Source organism: Neovison vison, chromosome 11, assembly GCF_020171115.1.
Source record: "Neovison vison isolate M4711 chromosome 11, ASM_NN_V1, whole genome shotgun sequence".
NCBI lineage: Eukaryota > Metazoa > Chordata > Mammalia > Carnivora > Mustelidae > Neogale > Neogale vison.
Window position 1 is genome coordinate 208,937,391 of NC_058101.1, and position 12,956 is coordinate 208,950,346.

The following is a 12,956-nucleotide window of genomic DNA, read 5'->3' on the forward strand; positions in this document are numbered from 1 at the left end:
ACTTTCCTCTTGTGATTGAGTTCTAGCTTCAAAGCATTGTGATCTGAAAATATGCAGGGAACGATCCCAATCTTTTGGTACCAGTTGAGACCTGACTTGGGACCCAGGATGTGATCTATTCTGGAGAATGTTCCTTGTGCACTAGAGAAGAATGTGTATTCTGTTGCTTTGCGATGGAATGTTCTGAATATATCTGTGATGTCCATCTGGTCCAGTGTGTCATTTAAGGCCTTTATTTCCTTGTTGATCTTTTGCTTGGATGATCTGTCTGTTTCAGTGAGGGGGTTGTTAAAGTCCCTTACTGTTATTGTATTATTGTCTATGTCTTTTTTTTATTTTGTTATTAATTGGTTTATATAATTGGTCACTCTCATGTTAGGGACGTAGTTATTTAAAATTGTTAGATCATGTTGGAAAGAACCTTTAAGTATGATATAGTGTCCTTCCTCATCTCTTATTGTAGTCTTTTTTAAAATTTTATTTTCTATTTATTTTCAGCATAACAGTATTCATTATTTTTGCACCACACCCAGTGCTCCATGCAATCCATGCCCTCTATAATACCCACCACCTGGTACCCCAACCTCCTTGAAATCTAATTTATTTGATATAAGGATTGTTACCCCAGCTTTCTTTTGATGTCCATTAGCATGGTATATTGTTTTCCACCCCCCTTACTTTAAATCTGCAAGTGTGATTGGGTCTAAAATGAGTTTCTTGTAGACAACATATTGATGGGTGTTGTTTTTTTAATCCACTTTGATACCCTGTGTCTTTTGATTGGGGCATTTAGCCCATTTATATTTAGGGTAACTATTGAAAGATAGGAATTTAGTGCCATTGCATTGCCTATAAGGTGAGTGTTACTGTATATTGTCTCTGTTCCTTTCTGATCTACTACTTTTGGGGTCTCTCTTTGCTTAGAGGATCCCTTTCAATATTTCTTGTAAGGCTGGTTTGGTGTCTACAAATTCTTTCAATTTTTGTTTGTTCTGGAAGCTTGTTATCTCTCCTTCTATTTTCAATGACAACCTACCTGGATATAGTATTCTTGGCTTGCATATTTTTCTCATTTAGTGCTCTGAATATATCACACCAGTTCTTTTTGACCTGCCAGGTCTCTTTGGATACAGACCAATCTAATATTTCTACCAGTGTATGTTACAGACCTCTTTTCCTGAGCCACTGTCAGGATTTTCTCTTTGTCACTGAGACTTATAAGTTTTACTCTCAGATGACAGGGTGTGGACCTATTTTTATCAATTTTTGAAGGGGGCTCTCTCTGCCTCCTGGATTTTGATGCTTGTTCCCTTTGCCATATTAGGGAAATTCTCTGCTATAATTTGCTCCAATATACCTTCTGCTCCCCCCTTTCTTCTTCTGGAATCCCAATTATTCTAATATTGTTTCATCTTAGGATATCATTTATCTCTTAGATTCTCCCCTCATGGTCCAGTTTATCTCTATTTCTCAGTTTTTTTGTTCTCCATCATTTGATCTTCTATATCACTAATTCTCTCTTCTGCCTCATTGATCCTAGCAGTAAGAGCCTCCATTTTTTATTACATCTCATTGATAGCTTTTTTGATTTCAACTTGGTTAGATTTTAGTTCTTTTATTTCTCAAGAAAGGGTTTCTCCTGTATTTTCCATGCTTTTTTTGAGCCCTGCTAGCACCTTGATAATTGTCATTCTGAACTCTAGTACTGACATCTTACTAATGTCCATATTGTTTAGGTCCCTAACCATCAGTACTGCCTCTTGTTCTTTTTTTTTTTTTTTGAGGCAAGTTTTTACATCTTGTCATTTTATCCAGATAAGAATAGATGAATGAGAGAACAAAATACTAAAAGGATAACAATGGCCCCAGAAAAATATACATTAACCAAGTCAGAAGAAACCTGAAACTGGGTGGAGAAAAAAGGAGAAAAAAAATACACACACACACACGTATATATTAGACTGATGTCTAGAACAGGGCCACATACTTGATTTTGGGGCTATTTTGGTCTGTTGGAAGAAATTGCCTCCCAAAATTTTAAAGAAAGAAAAATATTATATCTAATGTTTTTCTTTATATTATGTGTGTGTGTGTGTGTGTGTGTGTGTGTGTGTATTCTATACATATATTGGCCCTTGGAACGATATCTCTTCACACAGCAGACTTCTACAAATTCCAGTTTTGTGCTCTGCTGCTCTACTGCTTGCTGGTAAGTTGCTGACAGAGGCTCCCTACCCCTGCAGTCTCTTTTCCCATATGTTGCCTCAGATTCACTTCTCCACACGTCCTACCTTCCTGAAAGTGGTTGATTTTCTGTTCCTAGAATTGCTGCTTTTCTTCTCTTTGATCTCCTGTTGAGTTTGTACCTATTCAGAATGGTTTGATAACTATATAGCTGAATTCATGGGATCAGAGGAAATTTAGGTCTCCTACTTCTCTGACAACTTGCTCTTCCCCCTTAATTAGTATTTTTGTATTCTTTGTGTAAATATCCAGTAATTCTACTTTTAATATTTTGAGAAACATACTCTTTCCACCTTGGCTATACTAGTCTGCTTTCCCATCAACAATGCATGTGGGTTCGTTTTTATCCACTTCCTTGCCAACATTTGTTATTTCTTGGTTTTGGTTTAGCCATTCCGACAGGTGTGAGGTGATATCTCATTGTGGTTTTGATTTGCATTTCTCTGATGATGAATGATGTTAAGCATCTTTCTAATGTGTCTGTTGGCCATCTGTATGTCTTCTTTGTAGAAATGTCTGTTCATGTCCTCTGCCCATTTTTAATTGGATTATTATTATTATCATTATTATTATTATTTTGGTGTTGACTTTTGTAAGTTCTTTGTATATTTTGGATACCAACCCTTTATTAGATATATCATTTGCTAATATCTTCTATTCAGTAGGTTGTCTTTTAGTTTTACTGATTATTTCCCTTGCTGTGCAAAAGTTTTTTTTATTTTGATGTAGTCTCAATAGTTTATTTTTGCTTTAGTTTCCCTTGCCTCAGGAGACTTATCTGTTATGGCTGATGTCAGAAAAATTTCTGCCCGTGTTTTCTTCTAGTATTTTAATGGTTTTAGTTTTCACACTTTGGCCCTTAATCTACTTGGAATTTATTTTTGTGTGTGGTGTATGAAAGTGGCCCTGTTTCATTCTTTTGCATGTTGCTGTCCAGTTTTCCCAACTCCGTTTGTTGAACAGATTGTCTTTTACCCATTGCATATTTTTGCCTCCTGGTTGAAGATTAATTGGCCACATAATTGTGGGTTTATATCTGGGATCTGTATTTTGTTCCATTGTTCTATGTGTCTATTTTTGTACCAGTACAGTACTGTTGTGATTATTCCAACTTTGTAGTAATATCTTGAAATTTGTAATTATGATGTTTCTAGCTTTATTTTTTTCTGAGATTGCTTTGGCTATCTGAGGTCCTTTGTGGTGCCATACAAATCTTAGGATTATTCTAGATCTTTTTTTTTTTTTCAAATCCTGTTGATATCTGATGAGGGGACTGAATTAATAATAGACTCCTTTGGATAGTATAGATATTCTAACAATATTTGTTCTTTTAATCTATGAGCATGGAATGTTTTTACATTTCTTTGTGTCATCCTCAATTTATTTTCTTTTTTTTTTAACATTTTATTTATTTATTTGAGAGGAGGAGACACAGCAAGAGAGGGAACAGAAGCAGGGGGAGTGGGAGAAGGAGAGGCAGGCTTCCTGTGGAAGAGGGAGCCTGATGTGGGGCTCTATTCCAGGACCCTGGGATCATGACCTGAGCCCAAGGCAGACACTTAACAAATGAACCTCCCAGGTGCCCCTCATCCTCAATTTCTTTCATCAGTGCTTTACAGTTTTCAGAGTACAGGTTTGTATCCTTGGTTAAGTTTATTTCTAGCTATTTTATATGTTATGATATGATGGGATTAAAAACAATTGGGATTGTTTTTAATTTATCTTTCTGTTCCTTCATTATTGTTGTATAGAAATGCAATGGATCTGTGTACACTGATGTTGTATCCTGCAACTTTGCTGAATTCATTTATCAGTTATAACAGTTTTTTGATGAAGTCTTTCAGGTTTCCTATATACAGGATCATGCCATTTGCAAATAGTGAAAGTTTTACTTCTTTCTTAACAATTTTGATGCTTTTTATTTCTTTTTCTTATCTGATGGCTGTGACTAGGACTTCAGTACTATATTGAATAAACTGGTGAAAGTAGACATCCCCATCTTATTCCTGACCTTAGTGGAAATCTCTCAGTTTTTCAACATTAAGTATGTTAGCTGTGGGTTTTTCATAGACGATCTTTATTATGTGGAGATTTGTTTCCTCCAAAGTTATTCTGTTGAGGGTTTTTTTTTAAGATTTTATTTATTTATTTGACATACAGAGATCACAAGTAGGCAGAGAAGCAGGCAGAGAGAGAGGGGGAAGCAGGATCCCTGCTGAGCAGAGATCCTGATATGGGGCTCGATCCCAGGACCCTGAGATCATGACCTGAGCTGAGGGCAGAGGCTTTAACCCACTGAGCCATCCAGGTGCCCCCCTTTTGAGGGTTTTAATCACAAATGGTTATTGGTTAGTCAAATGCTTTTTTGGCATCTATTGAAATAATTGTATGGTTTTCATCTTTTGTCCCATTGAGGTGATGTATCACACTGACTTTTTTGTAAATATCTAACCACTCTTGTATCCCAGAAATAAATCCCATTGGATCATAGCAAATGAATTTTTTTTTTTTTAACAGAGATCACAAGTAGGCAGAGAGGCAGGCGGGGGTGGGCAGGGGGGAGCAGGCTTCCCTATGAGCAGCGAGCCTGATGCGGGTCTCGACCCCAGGACCCCAGGATCATGAACCGAGCCAAAGGCAGAGGCTTTAACCCACTGAGACACCCAGGCGCCCCACAAATGAATTTTTTAATGTGTTGTTGGATTTGGTTTGCCAATATTTCATTGAAGGTTTTCTCATCTATATTTATCAGTGTTATTGGCTTCTACATTTTCTTTCTTTCTTTCTTTTTTTTTTTAATAGTGTCTTTGTCAATTTTGGTATCAGGGTAATGCTATCCTTATAGAATAAATTAGGAAGTTTCTTTCCTCCTTCTGTTATTTGAAATAGTTAGAGAGGAATAGGTATTAATTTTTTTTTAAATGCTTGACAGAATTCATCTGTGAAACCATGCAGTCCTGGACTTTCGTTTGCTAGGAGTTTTTTCATTACTGATTCAATTTCATTGCTGATAACCAGTCTGTTTAAATTTTGTATGTCTTCCTCATTCAGTATTGAGACATTATATGTTTCTAAGATTTTACTAATTTCTTCCAGGTTATCCAGTTTTTTGGCATATATTTTTTTGTAATGTTCTACTAGAGTTCTTTTTTATTTCTATGGTGCCAATTGCCAGTTGTTATTTCTCTTCTTTCATTTCTAATATTGTTTGAGTCTCTCTCTCTTTCTTTCTTTCTTTCTCTCTTTCTTTTGGCTGGCTAAAACTTTATCAGTTTTGTTAATCTTTTCAAAGAAGCAGCCCCTGGTTCATTGATCTACTTTTTGTTTGTTTGTTTGTCTTGTTTTGTTTGCTTCTACTGTAATCTTTGTTATTTCCTTCCTTATGCTGGTTTTGATTTCTTTTTTGTTGTTGTTCTATTTTTTTTCTAGCTTTTTTAGTTGTAAGTTTAGGTTATTTATTTGAGATTTTTCATGTTTCTGAGGTAAGCATGTATTGCATTAAGCTTCCCTTTTGGAACTGATTTTGTTGTATCCCAAAGGTTTTGGAATTTTATGTTTTCATTTTCATTTGTCTTCATTTATTTTTTGATTTCCTCTGATTTCTTAGTTGACTCATGCCTTGTTTTGTAGCATGTTATTTAACTTCCAAGTGTTTGTGCTCTCTCCAGATCTTTTCTTTGATTTCTGGTTTCATAGCACTGTGGTTCAGAAAAGAGGTATGGTATGACTTCAGTCCTTTTAGATTTCTTGCGACTTGTTTTGTGGCCTAAATATGATCTGCTCTGGAGAATGTTCCATTTGTACTTGAAAAGAATGTGTGTTCTGCTGCTTTTGGATGGAATGTTGTGAACATATCTGTTAAATCCTTTTGGTTCAGTGTGTCCTTCATAGCCATTTTTTCCTTGTTGATTTTCTGTTTAGATGATCTGTCCATTGATATAAATGTGGTATTATTATATTACTATCAATTAAATCCTTCCTTTATTACTAGTTGTCTTATGTATTTAAGTACTCCCATGTTGGATGCAAAGATAGTTAAATTATTGTATCTTGTTTGATTGTTCCCTTTATGATCGTATAGTGTTCTTCTTTGTCTTTTGTTACAGTCTTTGTTTTACAGTCTATTTTGTCTGATTTAAGTATCACTATCCAGCTATCTTTTCCTTCCGTTTGCATGATAAATGCTTTTCCATCCCTTGACTTTCAATTTGCAGGTGTCTTTAGGTCTGAAATGTGTCTCTTGTAGGCAGCATATAGTGCGTTTTGCTTTTTTATTCATTCTGTCACCCTACGTCTTTTGTTTGGAATGTTTTGACTATTTACATTGAAAGTGGTGATTGACAGGCCTATACTTATTGCCATTTTGTAACTTGTTTTATGGTTGTTTTTGTAGCTCTTATCTGTTCCTTTCTTCTCTAGCTCATTCTTTTCATGGTTTTCTGGCTTTCTTTACTGATATACTTGGATTTCTTTGTGTTTTATTTTTGCATATCTATTACTGATTTTTTTGTTTGTGGTTACCATTAGGTTTATATATAACATCTGCTTATAGCAGTCTTTATTGACTGTCACTTAAGTTTGAACTCATGCTTTACTCCTCTCCTCCCCACGGTTTAGGCATACTTGTCATATTCTACATCTTTTTGTTTTGTGGATTGTGTTTTGTCACTGATTTTTATAGGTATACTTAATTTAACTGCCTTTCTGCTTTCTATTTTACTTGCTTCTAGTTATGTTCTTTCCTTTCCATTCAAAATGTCCTCTTCAATATTTCTTGCTGGTTTAGTGGTCATGAACTCCTTTAATATTTGTTTGTCTGGGAAACTCTTTATCTCTCCTTATATTCTGAATGATAACGTGGCTTGATAGAGTATTCCTGGCTTGGCTGCAGATTTTTCTCTTTCAACATTTTAAATATATCGTGCCACTCTCTTTTGTCTTGGAAAGTTTCTGTTGAAAAATCTGCTGGTAGACTCGTGGAATTTTTCTTGTATGTAATTGCTTACTTTTTCTCTTGCTGCTTTAAAAATTCTCTTTATCACCACTCTTTACCTTTTAAATTACTATGTATTTTGCTGTGGTCCTCCTTGAGTTGATTTTTTTGGGTGTTCTCTATATCTCTGTGATCAGGATTTCCATTTCATCCTCGCATTTGGGAAGTTTTCAGCTATTATTTCTTCAGATAAATTTTCTTTCCCCTTTTCTCTTCTCCTTGCATTCCTTTTTTTTTTTTTTTTGAAGATTTTATTTATTTATTTGACAGAGAGACACAGAGAGAGAGCATGAGAGGGGAGAAGGTCAGAGGGAGAAGCAGGCTCCCTGCTGAGCAGGGATCCTGATGCGGGACTCAACCCCAGGACTCCAGGACCATCACCCAAGCCGAAGGCAGTCTCCCAACCAACTGAGCCACCCAGGCACCCGTCCTTGCATTCCTATAATGCAAGTGCTATTATGCCTTATGGTGTCATGGCGTTCCCTTCATTTTTTAGTATTCTTTTTTTGTCTCACCTAGTCAGCTTGACTGCTATTCATTACTCTGTCCACAGGTCATTTATCTGTTCTTCTGCTCCCTCTAGTGTACCATTTTTTCACCTTTAGTATATTTTTAACTTCAGTTATTGGGTTTTTCACCCCTGATTGGTTCTTTTTATGTTTTCTGTTTATTGAGAGTCTCACTGAGGTCTTCCACTCTTTTCTCCAGTCCAGTGAGTTCTGACAGGTGTCTGTGTGTTGAGGCTGTGAGGCAGGGGAGGAACCAGTGGTGCAAGGCAACTCCTTTGTTCCTGGAGAATTCCCCATAAGATACCTGGCTTTCCAGCATACACTCTGAGTTTAGTAAATAAATCTCCTTTCCATATCCTCCAGGTGTTTTTCAAACCACAGCTTCTATACTATATCTCCATGGGGCTCTTTGGCTCCTCCTGGCTGTCCCAAGCTGACTGAGCCTGTTGAATTTTAAAGTTCTAGTTGTTAAGTCCTTCTGGTTGTAAGAATTCACAAAATTAGGCCTCTATGGTTTTCAAAGCTAAATATTATGGGTAATCATCTATCCCGTACAGGTTCCCTGTGCCTGGGATGCTTGGTGTGAGGGTCTGTTTCTCCCTTCTCTGGGCCTGCAGAGTCCCTCCTTCCTGAAGACAGTCCCACTAGTCCATTTGGCTTCTGGCTACATCTTTGCCCTTCCTACCATCTTTGATGTGACTCTTCTTCACATTTAACTATAAAGAGTCTGTTCTACCAGTCCTTAGGTCATTTTCTGTATTATCATTTTCTGTATTATTTATACTGACGTGGGTTATTTAGTCATATCTGTGGGATGTGGTAAGCTTAGGATCCTTCTACTCTGTCATCTTCTCTGAAAGTCAGTTAATTATCTGCTTACAATATTACTACTGACAAATAATTAATATTTCCTAATGCTTGAGGTAGAGTGCCAGGAATGAAACCATAGGCATGTTACTAACTGGACCTGTGATCTTGGACTTGAACTTTCTGGGGTCCCTATAGAAGAGTCACACTGAATTGTAACTCAGAAGGTTGTAAAGAGGGTTTGGTGTCATCAGATGTGGGAAAGTGCTTAATACAAGGCCTGATACCTTCTGATTCAATGTTTGTTTTAAACATATTTTTGACTAAACTAAATTCTATGGGGGGGAAAAAGGCTCCCAAATATGTTTCTAATTCTCAGGCTTCAGTCAATTTTTATTTTCCTTTCCCCAGCCCTTTGCTTTCTTCTCCTTCATTTCCTTACTTAGTTGTTCCAGGTGTGGAACTTCCTTTTGTATTAGCCTAAGGAATGAGTGGAGGAATGTCCTGAGGTCACGCCCCCTTCTTTCCTGACCTCCTCTTTTTTGTGAGCTCTCACACCATCCTTTATGTCAGGAACTTAGGCTAACACACTTTCATTAAACATTTCTAAAAGACACTTTGTCCAGAACTTTTAGAGGAAATACTTGGTGCTTTCCAATCCTTGCAGACATTGTTACCTATTAAGACAACTTTGCTGAGAAATTGGATGAAGAAGGTAGTGCAAAGCCAGACTCCTTCTGGATCATTTCCCAAATCAAATAGTAAAGGTGCAGGTATCTTATACTAATGACATGATTCAGCCTGTCCTGTGGGACTTGCAATAGAAACTAGAGCTCTTAGCATTTGACCCTTGGTCTCACTTGACAGGAAGGCCAGTCTGGCCCCCAAGGAACGACACAGCTGCCAGCCCCAGTCAGGGAAGTCTGCTTGTCTCAGCATTCTTCACACTTCCGTTCTTCTGGCCTTCATGCAGTTTGGAAAAGAATGGATTATTTAGAAATGTGCTCCTGCTTTTGTAAAATATTACCAAGAAGAGTAAAGTGCCCTTAATTCATAGCCATGCATCAGTGGGACAGCTCACGGTCAAGCCCAGGGTATGAAGAGCTGAAGGACACTGCAGAGTGGAGGCCATCCTTGATTGGATCTTCTCCTGGATCTGCTGGGAGAGCCTAGGAAGGAACTGGGAAAATGTCTCACACTCGTTTATCTTTGGAGGGAAATTCTTTATCAGCAGCTCAGCAATCACCTGCTACTCACAACCTCTTGGATGGCATTGAATTCTAGGTCTGCAACTTTAGGTTAATTCAGTGTGTTTTCACCTGTATACCAGGAACTAAGATAAACTTTGGAATAATATAGATGAGCTAATTAGGCCTAGAGCTTGCCCCTTGGGGATTCATACCCAGAGAAGCTTACCCAGCTGTGCGGGTCACGGCTCTGAGACAGGCCTTTGTGTCTGTCCTTGGCCAGTGCAAGCGCCAGCACATTGTGGCATAAAGTCAGAGTGAACGCCGTCCTCTTTCTGTAAGGACTGGGCTGATCAGGCTTCATGGTTAAGTAGTGTGGTAATCAGGCACCATCTCCTGAGCTGGTTTACTCTTTCTACAACACTCATTTGTATGTAAACAATCCTCAAAAGGATGTGGTATATTTTTAGGTTTTTAGAAAAGCCAGTAATTCAGTTTATAAAAAATTATTCAAGGTGAAAATATTATGAAGTCGATTAGCATTTCTAGAATAGTTAGGGGACTGGTATTTTGCTTGATCATTTCTATAATTCACCCTAAACAAAGATCAGTCCATGTATTAATTGTGGTCATGGGTATGTGATAGTTAGTTTGAAATTTCTGGTTGTCCTCTCTTCTTTTCTGACACCAACCAGCACATCAGCTGTCTTTGTACATGGACCTTCAGGACTCTCCTTCCCAGAGAGGACCACTGCTGGCAAACCTCCACCTTCCTGCTGGTCTTCTCCATGACAAGCCCCTGTGATGGCTGGCATTTCTATCTGGACAAAGTAGGGAGGTTGTGCATTGTTGGTGATGACTCTTGGATACAATGGGGGGATCTCAGTCCTCAAAAACCATACACACACACACACACACACACACACGTGCACACACGCACACACACACACTCAGACCTTAATAAGAAAAGTAATTTGTAATTAAATAAGGGACTTTTGCTTGTACCCAGTTGCTGCAAAATTCACAATAGGTGTGAAAGCACTTCATGTATTACTAATGTCTAGCCTAAAGACACACTTAAGACATGTCCAGGTTAATGGGCTGTGCCTCATTCTGGCTTCTTTTGTAGTATGGACAACATGTGCTTCTGGGGTCTGGTTGCAGAACATTCAATGCAGGCACAAATCTGTCTAGCAACTACCTCTGGTGTCCTTTGTTGGTTTCTCAGGAGTTGTGTGGCGTTCTACATACAAGTTCTGTAATAGAATCCAGATTTGTGGTCTTTTTTTGTGTCTGAAAACTAATGCAACAGATAAGGCTGAGTCTGTGAGATCTGTTATTACTATTGGTACCCTACGTGCCTCAGCTCAACGCTGAGTGTCTAGGAAGGCAGAAAGATCATGGGTATACATCAGAAAATCAGATGACGACGCCGGTTCAGTATTGTTTTCTCTGCCTTATAAAGTTCTGCTCTTATCAGATAACACCAGCATCAGATAATGGATATTAAGCCCCTCATGGACCTGGTGCCCTGCAGGGGACTATTTCTTTATAGTTACCTCATTGGGCTGGTTTCCCAAATATACCTGGCCAGTCTGGTTGTGTAATTGATTTCTTTATTGTTAACAAAATAGGTTATTTTGCATTCATTAAAATCACAAGGTAATGGGGCGCCTGGGTGGCTCAGAGAGTTAAGCCTCTGCCTTCAGGTCAGGTCATGATCTCAGGGTCCTGGGATTGAGCCCCGCATCGGGCTCTCTGCTCAGCGGGGAGCCTGCTTCCTCCTGCCTCTCTGCCTGCCTCTCTGCCTACTTGTGATCTCTGTCTGTCAAATAAATAAATAAGATCTTAAAAAAAAAAATCACAAGGTAATTGTGATTTCAAGGAAAGTGGTTCGAGAGCTGTCCAGGCCCTGGTGCTCCGTGTCACTGGTGGAGAGCACTGAACCAGGCGTTTCCTGGTCATGAGCCGTCCTCCTGTGTGGGATGCCAAGAGGCTCAGGTGGGCATTCCCAGCAGAGGCCACTGGCTGTGCATCTCCAGGACATAAACAAGCACCAGGAATATGCACAATACTTAGAAACAGGCGTTTGATTTCCACAAAGCTGTTCAATCACCCTCGGTATTTGTGCGCTGCCCTTTGCAGTCGTTCATGATACATTATTATTATTTTTTTTCCTAAACTTTCCCCAAATGGGTGGGTAGAAAAACCTCCCAATCCAGATGAAGCACAGATTTTAAATTCTGGAAAAAGCTGTATGTGTTTAGGACCTTAGTGGATTTCCTCCCAATTCCCATGGTGTAGGAAGACTGTTGAATGTGAGCCTGTAGTAACCATTTCCAGACGGTACGTGTATTCAGTGGTCCTGGTCATTAGTGTGGACCTCTAGGGTTAGTGCCATTAGCCAGAAAGTAGGCAACAGAGTAAAAATAAATTGGTGCTGTCATTTTCTCATCACTATGAAGGGTGGGAAATTCCATTACCTGTTCATGTATGCTACCTTCTTCACTCATTGCACAAGCTCATGGGGTAGATAACATTCAGCACTCTGGTCTTAGGGATGCTGGAAAACACACCCAGGTCACACTGCCGCTGAGTCCAGGCCCAGCTCAGGGAGTCCTCACACACTTGTCCACTCTATTCTTTCTCTGATGCTAGAGGTCCTCAGGTGGTATTTTCAAAGCCCTCCCAGCTCAGATGTCAGATTTCTGCTATACACAGAGTTTATTTTTGAAAGAACTGAGGATACACAGGCTTAGAGAAGACAGTTTGAAGGACAGGGAGCAGAGCGGGCCCCCGTCCTGGGCAGAGAAGGAGGGTTCAGCTTCAAGGAAGTCGAAGGGACCCAGGACACCAGCAGACCAGCACCTAAGAATACTGTTCATTTGCAAACATGAAGAATTTGGACTCCAGCGTTCAAAGGAGCAGCAGCAATGGTTCCCTTCAAGCCACGGCCTGGCTGGGTAGGGCGGCCAGAACAAAGGTGTGATCGCCAAACGCAGGGCCGGATCCTTCCAGGAGAGCTGCTCAGATGCAAGGCTTGCGAGAGTGGAAGGTCTCCCAGAGGACATTGAAACCACAGCCCTGACTGGCCGCGAGTTTTAGAATCAGTCAGGAGACTCGGGTCTGGCATTGGCTCTGCCCAGCGCATCTGGTCGCAGCCCTGTGTGTGACGGCCATTTCAGATGTGTGCCCCATCCAGGATGGTCTTACGAG